Source organism: Bufo bufo, chromosome 2, assembly GCF_905171765.1.
Source record: "Bufo bufo chromosome 2, aBufBuf1.1, whole genome shotgun sequence".
NCBI lineage: Eukaryota > Metazoa > Chordata > Amphibia > Anura > Bufonidae > Bufo > Bufo bufo.
In genome coordinates this window covers 598,482,944-598,495,735 of record NC_053390.1, presented here as the reverse complement: position 1 = coordinate 598,495,735, position 12,792 = coordinate 598,482,944, and the positions used below count along the sequence as shown (strand labels likewise).

General features: G+C 42.5%; 1 long non-coding RNA gene across 1 annotated transcript; it reads right to left on the bottom strand.

The window, feature by feature from the left end:
* Window positions 1–376: 376 nt before the first annotated feature.
* Window positions 377–11,440, bottom strand: LOC120991705. Its single transcript, XR_005776771.1, has 3 exons — window positions 11,429–11,440; window positions 1,228–1,234; window positions 377–513 (listed from the first exon to the last, which is right to left on the bottom strand). It is a non-coding gene; the product is annotated as an uncharacterized LOC120991705 (long non-coding RNA).
* Window positions 11,441–12,792: the final 1,352 nt, after the last annotated feature.

Here is a 12,792-nt window from a genome sequence, read left to right as displayed (position 1 = left end):
TGAGCATGCATGATAATGTCGGTGGAGGAGGAAAGCTGTCCAAGTGAGGGAAAGAAATAAATTGGCTGGAAAAACATTCAGTAAGAAGGCTCCCAAAGGGCACCAAGGGCAAAAATAAAGATCTGGATGAACTTTGCTTGTTCTGTTGATGTAACTTGTGGGGTGTCATTGCTTGACCTCTATATACGATCACAGTGGTGCGAACCGTTTAGAGGCCGAGTGCCCAAACTGCAACCCAAAACCCACTTATTTATCGCAAAGTGCCAACACGGCAATTTAACCTGAATACTACAGTCCAATATAGTATATCTTCTATGTACTTTATCATTTAGCTATGATAGCCTGCCTACATTCTATGCGCTGCCTGTGCTGTTCATAGTGCGCCCTGCACTGATGAATGGCAGAAGAAGTCTAAGGCATATTGGTACAACATAGACTTTATCCAGGGCGTGGGTGTCCACAGAGAGGGCTCTGAGTGCTGCCTCTGGCACCCGTGCCATAGGTTCCCCACCACTATCAGAAAAGTTTTATGTTCATGTCTTTATTTGTGTGAACCCTCTAGTCCTCTCAGGACATACCATAAATATCTCCCAAAACTAAACTGAGCACCCAGCTATGCAGCTGCAGAGAACGCATCCTAAAATAGGTTTTCACGATTGCTGCAGCTCTAGATATAAGCCGCAGGACAGGACCGTTACTAACAGTGAGAACCATTAATTATTATAGATCCTTCATAGACATGACTGACTATTTTTTTATAAAGTCATGGAAACAACTTTCCTTAAAGAGGTTGGCCACTTTCTGGTTATTGTTGATCAAAGTGTAAGATGTCTAACTGGCACTCACTTTTTTGTTATTCAGCACCATTTTCTGTATTTCATAAGACAGGCATCCTCAAACGGCGGCCCTCCAGCTGTTGCAAAACTACAACTCCCAGCATGCCCGAACAGCCTACAGGTATCAGCCTACAGCAGGGCATTGTGGGAGTTGTAGTTTTACAACAGCTGGAGGGCCGCAGTTTGGGCACTCGGCCTCTAAACGGTTCGCACCACTGTGATCGTATATAGAGGTCAAGCAATGACACCCCACAAGTTACATCAACAGAACAAGCATAAGATATTCCCCCTTGTTTCAGAATCTTATGTGCTGTCCATTCAGAAGTCCTCTCCATAAACTGGCTGCTGGTGGAGGGTCATATAATGTCTCCTCCATTCAAATACCCTGTACCTGCCATCTGCACTAGCACAGCTGGGAGTTTAGTACAGGTGCATTGTGTTTGAATGGAGGAGGCTGAGTGATGGGTCTGCTCACCTGGCCCTCCATCAGCAGCCATCTAATGGACATGACCGTACAGAGGATATGACCAACAAGGAGACATAGCATATGAAATATAGAATGTGGCACGATATCAACAAGGGCCATATAGTCATGTTATATACACACCAGTCGATGGATTGGCCAACCCCTTTTAAATGAACATATGTAATTATTGGTATTGGAGAAAACCATTTAATCTACCTGTACATAAATTTTAGACTGCTGAAGTGGCAGATTTTGCGCATTTTCTGTTGACAAATGAGCATGATAGATACCAACCGATGGTCAACATAGTTGAACTGCCATGTTGTATGTTTTCATTCATTGGGTTTGAAAAATTGTTTCTTCGAAGTCACAGATATGCATCCCATGAATGGAAACCATCAAGCCACACATAATGGCAAAGATCAGTAGTCAGTTTAATATAAAAAAATAACTGTCTTTCCTCATGTGATCACTTGTATCTGACATTCATTATCGGTCTGTGATCTTGTACCACCCCTGCTTTCCAAAGTAAAGGCACTTCAGATAAATGGACCATTAAACTCAATGTGCCCATATGTTAAATGTCACACTTTCAGTAGCAGGTCTCTATGACCAAAGATTGACAGTTCAAAGTTTTTTTGGGTTCACAACATTGATGGCTTATCAATGTCATCTTCTCACATGTACAGTCATGAGAAAAACCAAGTACAACCTTTTTTAAATTCTATGGATTCATGAATCTGAACAAAAATAAATGGTCCTTAGGTCTTTAAAATTAGGTAAATGTAACCTCAGATGAACAACGCCACATAAATTGCACCATTTCATTATTTAACAAGAAATAGGCCAAAATGCAGAAGCAGTGTGTGAAAAATTAAGTACACCCTTAAAAGCATAGGAATTAAGAGGTTAAGTAGCAATGAGATGCTGCTAATCAAATGCCCCTGATTAATTGAGCTCCAGCAAGTGTGACCACCTGTATAAAAGCAGAAGTGTTGGCAGTTTGCTGGTCTGGACATTCAGGTGTGTGTTAACAGTGTCGAGGCGAAAAGACATGAGTAATGATCTTAGTGATGCAAATCCTGTTGCCCATCAATCTGGGAAGGGTTATTAGGCCATATCCAAACAATTTGAAGTCCATCATTCTGCCTTGATGCAGATTATTCACAAGTGGTCACAGACTGACTACCATTCAAACATGACCTTTATTATATCATTAAAAAATGCATGTGAAAAAACCCAAAACAAAATATAGGTAGGACGAGACTAAGCTGAATAGTCGCCCCAATAAGGGCGATCCCAAAAAAAATAAAACTTATACCATTAGACATATCAGAGTAGTCTCAGTAAGGATGTCATATATTCAACTTAGTTCAGTCAATGGTCAAGCTACAGTATATGGTCTGGACATATATTATAATAAATAATATGATAATCCCATGTGCAAGTTAATCCTTCCCGACCGCCATACTGCTATTTACATTGGCGGTTGGAAGTTTAAAGATTGCGTCCGCTCGCAGACATTTAACACTTCAGATGCAGTGGTCAATCCTGACCACGATATCTGAATGCTGATGACTCGGAAGCGGCAGATTCGTCATTTTTCGGTCACTTCTCCCCCCACAATTTTTTTTATAAAAAGTGATCAAAAAGTCACACACCCCAAAATGGTAGATCTTCACACAGCTCCGCACACATAAATACAAAAAGTTATAGAGGTCAGAATATGGAAACGAAAAGACAAAAATTCATAATTCTCAAGGTTTTTGTCAGTATAAAAATGCAAGAAAAAAATATACATATGTGGTATTGCCGGATTCGTACTGACCTGGAGAATAAAAACAACAGGTCAGTTTTATGGTATAGGGAACGCTGTTAAATCAAAACCAAAAAAACTGTTGTGGATTTACGTTTTTATTCCAATTTCACCCCATTTATAATTTTCCTCCCGCTTCCCACCACATTGTATGCAACCGTAAGTAGTGCCATTAAAAGGGCACCTTGTCCCGCAATAAAACAAGGCATCATACAGCTATGTGAATAGGAAAATAAAAAAGTTATGGCTTCGGGAAGGCAAGGAGTAAAAAACAGAAACAATGGAACAAACTCGCCGGTCATGAAAGGGGTCATTATACCATATATACTGTAGTTTTTTTTTCCTGACCAGGGTATTTTTCAATGTTTCAGTGGAGGTTTGTATCTCACTGACAGTTCACTAGTCAGAACTGTGACTAAGTTATTCACAAGTGGAAAACATTCAAGATCGTTGACTATCTTCCCAGGAGTGGATGTCTAAGCTAAATTCATCCCAAAGTCAATGCTCACAAAAATGGAAAAAATCCCAAGAGCTAAATCTAAGACGCTACAGGCCTCAGCATGTTAGGTCAGACGCACACGAGGGAGTTTAATGTGAGAAACGAATTGAGTGTGGTAGTGTGAGTTCCTGTTCTGACCTCCACTCCTCTTGACACAATTGCACATAATTATAATGCTGTGTCCCTTGTGTTACACTGATAGCATTATGTCATTGTAATAGCTCATTCACACAACCGTAGTTTTGGTCTGCATCCGATCCACATTTTTTGCGGACTGGAAGCAGACCCATTCATTTCAATGGTGCCGCAAAAGATGTGCGCACCCGCCCCAAAAGGAGCAACCCCTCTGGACCATCCCTAATCAATAGCAAGGATACCCTATTGCAGCCCTAATGCAGGTAGTTTCAGCTCTGCATTGGTGCTGTAGACAATAGAGATGGACGATCCCAGATGAAACAAAGAGATTGGCCCCTACTCATTTATGTTGGATGGTTGGTGCAATTTAATTAGGAGACAAAAATGAGACTAATGGCCTCAATGCTAGTGAGCAATCTTCTTGCTCACTAGCATTGAGGCCATTAGTCTAATTTGTGCCCCCTGATGAAATTGGACCAACCATCCACCAGAAACGCATCAGGACCAATCTCGTCTAAATTTATGCCAGCTGCCTTGCTGGCACAGATTTATAACATTTTCTACACCTAAAACAGGCGTAGGAAATGATAAATGAGACTGGCCTGCTTCCCCGCTTACTCCCCCCACACTTTTTTTAAGACGTGGAGTGAGCAGGGAAAAGTCGGAGAAAACTGGCATATAGCTGATAGTAAATGACCCCCATCATTTTTATTTCGTTCCCCCGCTGTCAGCACTCAAAGCTCTGAAATACTGCACTGCTCTTCTAACATAATGGAGAGGACACCTGTGTGCATGCACGGCAGTTCTGACAATGTATTTCAGCACAGCTTTGAGTGCTGACAGTGGGGAAATGTGCGGCATTTAGGCTGGTTTCACACAGGCGTTGCGGGAAAAGGTGCGGGTGCGTTGCGGGAACATGCGTGATTTTTCAGCGCGAGTGCAAAACATTGTAATGCGTTTTGCACGCGCGTGAGAAAAATCGCGCATGTTTGGTACCCGAACTTCTTCACAGAAGTTCGGGTTTGGGTTAGGTGTTCTGTAGATTGTATTATTTTCCCTTATAACATGGTTATAAGGGAAAATAATAGCATTCTGAATACAGAATGCATAGTACAATAGGGCTGGAGGGGTTAAAAAAAAACATTTTTTTTAACTCTCCTTAATCCACTTGATTGCGCAGCCGGCATCTCTTCTGTCTTCTTCTTTGCTGTGCACAGGAATAGGACCTTTGATGACATCACTGTGCTCATCACATGGTTCATCACCATGGTGAGGGACCATGTGATTGGATCATGTGATGTGACATCACCACAGGTCCTTAGCCGGCAGCTCAACATTACAGAAGAAAACAGATCCGCAACTACGCGATCAAGTGGACTCGGTGAGTTAATTTTTTTTATTTTGAACCCCTCCAGCCCTATTGTACTATGCATTCTGTATTCAGAATGCTATTATTTTCCCTTATAACCATGTTATAAGGGAAAATAATACAGATTGGGTCCCCAGCCCGATCATCACCTAGCAACCATGTGTGAAAATCGCACCGCATCTGCACTTGCTTGCGGATGCTTGCGATTTTCACGCGGCCCCATTCACTTCTATGGGGCCTGCGTTGCATGAAAAAAGGAGAATATAGAGCATGCTGCAATTTTTCACGCAACACACAAGTGATGCGTGAAAATCACAGCTCATGTGCACAGCCCCATAGAAATGAATAGTTCAGGATTCAGTGCGGGTGCAATGCGTTCAACTCACGCATTGCACCTGCGCGGAATACTCGCACGTGTGAAAGGGGCCTAAGAAAATAAAAAATGAGGGCACATGAACGTGAGCGAAGGCATGGGCATAGGGCGCACATGTTCTTGTGCATGAGCCCTAACAATCCAAGATCATGGCGACAGATTCCCTTTAAAAATGGCATTGTATGCGTAACTGTCTTTTTTTCTTACTTTTTAGGAAAATACTTTTTAAGAGTCACAAACATAATTTGCAATACTTTTCTTACACATTAGATTATGAACTACTAGATTCCCATGTTAGATGGATAGTACTGTTAGTTAATATATGATTAATAGATATTTAAAGGACATATTTGTTTGGATACCATCATTTGTATATATTGCATTAAAAATTCTCTATTTATAACTTCCAAATCCTGAGAACACTTCCTTAGCCCACCACTAGATGGAGAAGTACTATTATGTTGCAACCTAGTATTGTGTAAAAAGTTTTCCAAATAGAACCGGCCTTTGGTTTGTATTTGGGTATTTGAATCCAATATTCACTACAAAAGGAAGTAAACTTGTTGCACATGAATGTGTCCTCATAAACTGACCTATTGTTTAACCCTTTAATGAGCAGCCTGGTAAAGGCCTTAATGACCAGACACTTTTTCGTGACTTAGTGCATTTTGTGTTTTAACTGTCCTCACTTTTTTATTTGTTAGACTGTCAAAATAATTTTTGCGTAGCTTTTTACGTGAGACCTAGGGCTTTTTCTTAATTTTTTTACCGAATTTTTCTATTTTATTATTATTATATATTTTTTAAACTGCAAAAAAATTTTAAAAAATTATTTTGTTTGCAAACTATTGCTTTTTATTTTTTAAATATGCAAACTGACACCAAAATAAATTAAAATGGATCCCGGAGTTTGTGTTTGTCATTTTGAGATATGATATTTTTAGTATTTTGTGTGAAAGGGTTTTCTTTTTATTTTATTTGTGTTTTATTATATTTTTTAACTTATTTTTTTAATTTATTGTAAATATTATGTTCCTCAAGAGGGCCTACCACCCCATGATTTTACACGTCATGGCGGTAGGCTCTTAACTGTAGTGGTAGTATATATAATGCTCTCCTTCACCATAGTATATTGCCCCCTGCTGCGGTATTATTTATTTATATATATATATATATATATGTGTGTTGTCCCATCTGTAGTTCTAATTAGGGATCGACCGATTATCAGTTTGGCCGATATTATCGGCCGATATTGAGGATTTTGACCGTTATCGGTATCGGCATCTATTTTGCCGATATACCGATAACGTATTGGGAACACAGAACGCGCTGCTCTCAGCGCGTTCTGTGTTCCCTCCGCAGCACAGGGGAGAAGGAAGCAGTGTCTCCACCCCCTGTGCTGCTGCTGCCGCCAATGACAGAAGAGAAGACAAGAGGAGGGGAGGGGCTGTGGCCGCTGCGCCACCAATGAAGATAAGCCTTTCATTCATTCATATACAGGAGGCGGGAGCTGGCTGCAGAATCACATAGCCGGCTCCCGGCCTCTATGAGCGATAGCTGCGGTCCGCGGTAGTTAACTCCTCAGGTGCCGCGGATCGCAGCTACCGCTCATAGAGGTCGGGAGCCGGCTATGTGATTCTGCAGCCAGCTCCCGCCCCCTGTATATGAATGATTGAGAGACTTATCTTCATTGGTGGCGCGGGGGGCCCCCCCCCCCCCCCCAAGCCCCCCATTATTAATTATTGGTGGCGCAGTGCGCCCCCACCCCAATCCCGGCCAATAGTAAAAACATTGGTGGCGCAGTGCGCCCCCCCACCCAGTATTACTCATTGGTGGCAGTGGCCACAGGATCCCCTCTCCCGTGCTCCTCCGATCGGAGCCCCAGCTGTGTAAGCCTGGGGCTCCGATCGGTTACCATGGCAGCCAGGACGCTATTGAAGCCCTGGCTGCCATGGTAAGCTCCATGCTGCTGTGTGCACAGAGCAGCAGGGACAGTGTGAGCTCCTATTCACCCTGATAGAGATCTATCAGGGGGAATAGGACAGGGGTTCTAGTCCCTAAGGGGGCTAAAAGTTAGTAAAAAAAAAAAAAAAACACAAAAATATTAAGTATAAATGAAAAAGACTTATAAAAAAAAAAATACACATTAACAATAAACAAAAAAATACACATTAACAATAAACATATTAATTTTCAGCAGATTTGTGTAGGAATTTTTTTTTTTTCTCAAAAATGAAAATTCCCAGAATATCGGTATAAATTATCGGCTATCGGCCTGAAAGTTCACAAATTATCGGTATCGGCCCTAAAAAATCAATATCGGTCGATCCCTAGTTCTAATGCCTCTATATATATATATATATATATATATATATATATATATATATATCTCTCCCCTTGTAGTATAATGACATCGTCCCTGTTTAGTATAATGCTACCATATATATAATGCTCTCCCTCTTGCAGTATAATGCCCCCATATACATAATGCTCTCAACCCATAGTATAATGTCCCTGTTTATATAATGCTCCCCCCTGTAGTATAGTGCCAATATATATACATATACACTCACCTAAAGAATTATTAGGAACACCTGTTCTATTTCTAGTATGCGGCAGTCCTGTGGGCGAAAATGCCTTGTGGATGCTAGAGGTCAGAGGAGAATGGGCCGACTGATTCAAGCTGATAGAAGAGCAACGTTGACTGAAATAACCACTCGTTACAACCGAGGTATGCAGCAAAGCATTTGTGAAGCCACAACACGCACAACCTTGAGGCGGATGGTCTACAACAGCAGAAGACCCCACCGGGTACCACTCATCTCCACTACAAATAGGAAAAAGAGGCTACAATTTGCACGAGCTCACCAAAATTGGACTATTGAAGACTGGAAAAATATTGCCTGGTCTGATGAGTCTCGATTTCTGTTGAGACATTCAAATGGTAGAGTCCGAATTTGGCGTAAACAGAATGAGAACATGTATCCATCCTCTGATGGCTACTTCCAGCAGGATAATGCACCATGTCACAAAGCTCAAATCATTTCAAATTGGTTTCTTGAACATGACAATGAGTTCACTGTACTAAAATGGCCCCCACAGTCACCAGATCTCAACCCAATATAGCATCTTTGGGATGTGGTGGAACGGGAGCTTCGCGCCCTGGATGTGCATCCCTCAAATCTCCATCAACTGCAAGATGCTATCCTATCAATATGGGCCAACATTTCTAAAGAATGCTATCAGCACCTTGTGGAATCAATGCCACGTAGAATTAAGGCAGTTCTGAAGGCAAAAGGGGGTCCAACACTGTATTAGTATGGTGTTCCTAATAATTCTTTAGGTGAGTGTATATATATATATATATATATATATATATACACTGCTCAAAAAAATAAAGGGAACACAAAAATAACACATCCTAGATCTGAATTAATTAAATATTCTTCTGAAATACTTTGTTCTTTACATAGTTGAATGTGCTGACAACAAAATCACACAAAAATTTAAAAATGGAAATCAAATTTTTCAACCCATGGAGGTCTGGATTTGGAGTCACCCTCAAAATTAAAGTGGAAAAACACACTACAGGCTGATCCAACTTTGATGTAATGTTCTTAAAACAAGTCAAAATGAGGCTCAGTAGTGTGTGTGGCCTCCACGTGCCTGTATGACCTCCCTGCAACGCCTGTGCATGCTCCTGATGAGGTGGCGGACGGTCTCCTGAGGGATCTCCTGCCAGACCTGGACTAAAGCATCTGCCAACTCCTGGACAGTCTGTGGTGCAACGTGACGTTGGTGGATAGAGCGAGACATGATGTCCCAGATGTGCTCAATTGGATTCAGGTCTGGGGAACGGGCGGGCCAGTCCATAGCATCAATGCCTTCGTCTTGCAGGAACTGCTGACACACTCCAGCCACATGAGGTCTAGCATTGACTTGCATTAGGAGGAACCCAGGGCCAACCGCACCAGCATATGGTCTCACAAGGGGTCTGAGGATCTCATCTCGGTACCTAATGGCAGTCAGGCTACCTCTGGCGAGCACATGGAGGGCTGTGCGGCCCTCCAAAGAAATGCCACCCCACACCATTACTGACCCAATGCCAAACCGCTCATGCTGGAGGATGTTGCAGGCAGCAGAACGTTCTCCACGGCGTCTCCAGACTGTCACGTCTTTCACATGTGCGCAGTGTGAACCTGCTTTCATCTGTGAAGAGCACAGGGCGCCAGTGGCGAATTTGCCAATATTGGTGTTCTCTGGCAAATGCCAAACGTCCTGCACGGTGTTGGGCTGTAAGCACAACCCCCACCTGTGGATGTCGGGCCCTCATATCACCCTCAAGGAGTCTGTTTCTGACCATTTGAGCAGACACATGCATATTTGTGGCCTGCTGGAGGTCATTTTGCAGGCCTCTGGCAGTGCTCCTCCTGTTCCTCCTTGCACAAAGGCGGAGGTAGCGGTCCTGCTGCTGGGTTGTTGCCCTCCTACGGCCTCCTCCACGTCTCCTGATGTACTGGACTGTCTCCTGGTAGCGCCTCAATGCTCTGGACACTATGCTGACAGACACAGCAAACCTTCTTGCCACAGCTCGCATTGATGTGCCATCCTGGATAAGCTGCACTACCTGAGCCACTTGTGTGGGTTGTAGACTCTGTCTCATGCTACCACTAGAGTGAAAGCACCGCCAGCATTCAAAAGTGACCAAAACATCAGCCAGGAAGCATAGGAACTGAGAAATGGTATGTTGTCACCACCTGCAGAACCACTCCTTTATTGGGGGTGTCTTGCTAATTGCCTATAATTTCCACCTGTTGTCTATCCCATTTGCACAACAGCATGTGAAATTGATTGTCACTGAGTGTTGCTTCCTAAGTGGGCAGTTTGATTTCACAGAAGTGTGATTGACTTGGAGTTACATTGTGTTGTTTAAGTGTTCCCTTTATTTTTTTGAGCAGTGTATATATATATATTTTGTTCTTTCCACTCTAGCATAATGCCCCTCTCCATAGTGCCATACATAGTCAGGTCCATAAATATTGGGACATCAACACTTTTGGCTCTATACACCAGTGTTTCCCAACCAGTGTGCCTCCAGCTGTTGCAAAACTACATCTCCCAGCATGCCCGGAAAGCCTTTGGCTGTGCGGGAATGCTGGGAGGTGTAGTTTTTCAACAGCTGGAGGCACACTGGTTTGGAAACACTACTATACACCACCACAATGGATTTGAAATGAAACGAACAAGATGTGCTTTAACTGAAGACTGTCAGCTTTAATTTGAGGGTATTTACATCCAAATCAGGTGAACGGTGTAGAAATTACAACAGTTTTCATATGTGCCTCCCACTTGTTAAGGGACCGAAAGTAATGGGACAATTGGCTTCTCAGCTGTTCCATGGCCAGGTGTGTGTTATTACCTCATTATCCCAATTACAATGAGCAGATAAAAGGTCCAGAGTTCATTTCAAGTGTGCTATTTGCATTTGGAATCTGTTGCTGGCAACTCTCAAGATGAGATCCAAAGAGCTGTCACTATCAGTGAAGCAAGCCATCATTAAGCTGAAAAAAAACACAACAAACCCATCAGAGAGATAGCAAAAACATTAGGCATGTTTGGAACATTCTTAAAAAGAAGGAACGCCAAAAGACCCGGAAGACCATGAAAAACAACTGTGGTGGATGACCAAAGAATTATTTCCCTGGTGAAGAAAACACCCTTCACAACAGTTGGCCAGATCAAGAACACTCTCCAGGAGGTAGGTATATGGGTGTCAAAGTCCACAATCAAGAGAAGACTTCACCAAAGTGAATACAGAGGGTTCACCACAAGATGTAAACCATTGGTGAGCCTCAAAAACAGGAAGGCCAAAATGGAGTTTGCCAAACGACATCTAAAAAAGCCTTCACAGTTCTGGAACAACATCCTATGGACAGATGAGACCAAGATCAACTTGTACCAGATTAATGGGAAGAGAAGAGTATGGAGAAGGAAAGGAACTGCTCATGATCCTAAGCATACCACATCATCAGTGAAGCATGGTGGTGGTAGAGTCATGGCGTGGGCATGTATGGCTGCCAGTGGAACTGGTTCTCTTGTATTTATTGATGATGTGACTGATGACAAATGCAGCAGGATGAATTTTGAAGTGTTTCGGGCAATATTATCTGCTCATATTCAGCCAAAAGCTTCAGAACTCATTGGACGGCGCTTCACAGTGCAGATGGACAATAACCCAAAGCATACTGCAAAAGCAACCAAAGAGTTTTTTAAGGGAAAGAAGTGGAATGTTATGCAATGGCCAAGTCAATCACGTGACCTGAATCTGATTGGGCATACATTTCACTTGCTGAAGACAAAACTGAAGGGAAAATGCCCCAAGAACAAGCAGGAACTGAAGACAGTTGCAGTAGAGGCCTGGCAGAGCATCACCAGGGATAAAACCCAGCATCTGGTGATGTCTATGCGTTCCAGACTTCATGCTGTAATTGACTGCAAAGGATTTGCAACCAAGTATTAAAAAGTAAAAAAAGTAAATGAGGCGCACAGGAACACACAAGGACCAAGCAGAGGTGCACTCAGTAAAGTGGACTCACCCAGTCCACTAAAATAACGTAAAACTTGTGATAAATGAACTGGGCACTCTCAGGATACAGGGATCACACAGATATTTATTAATATATAAGGCAATAAAAACGACAATAAAAGAGAGAATATGGCCCTCCTGTAGGAAAGCTATGTATAAAACAGCACTTGCTCACTGTCACTGGCACTCTGACTCTAGATGGGTATTATAAACTACACATGGCATATTCTTGCAATAAAACGACAATAAAAAGGCACATCATAAATTGTTCACACAATAAAAATCGCACAGTTAAAACGCATACATATCACAGATGTTGAATGTTCACTGGAAAAACTACAAATGCGAGTTGTTCCCCAACTCACTGGCAAAGTTCTGAAGCTCCAAGGTAACAGTTAGAGGCACCGTGACGTGATAGTCCCACAACAAACAGGTATAGCGGCGTCCCGCTCTATATTCAACCAGTAGCGTCCCACTGGGCTAATAGCATTTAAGTCTTGTTAAATCCCTTGTCAGCAAATATTTGATGAAAAAGATAGTCTTACCGGAAAGGTTCTCCTCACCACTTCGCTGCACACCGTCGCTCTGCTGGGTCGTGTTTTTAATTACCTCCAGACTTTTTTGAGCGGTCAGGTTGTTGAAATCCCACGTAGGTAAAAGTTTGGCATGTGCAGCCCGGTCTCTGCTGTAGGCTGTCACGGATTCCTTATAC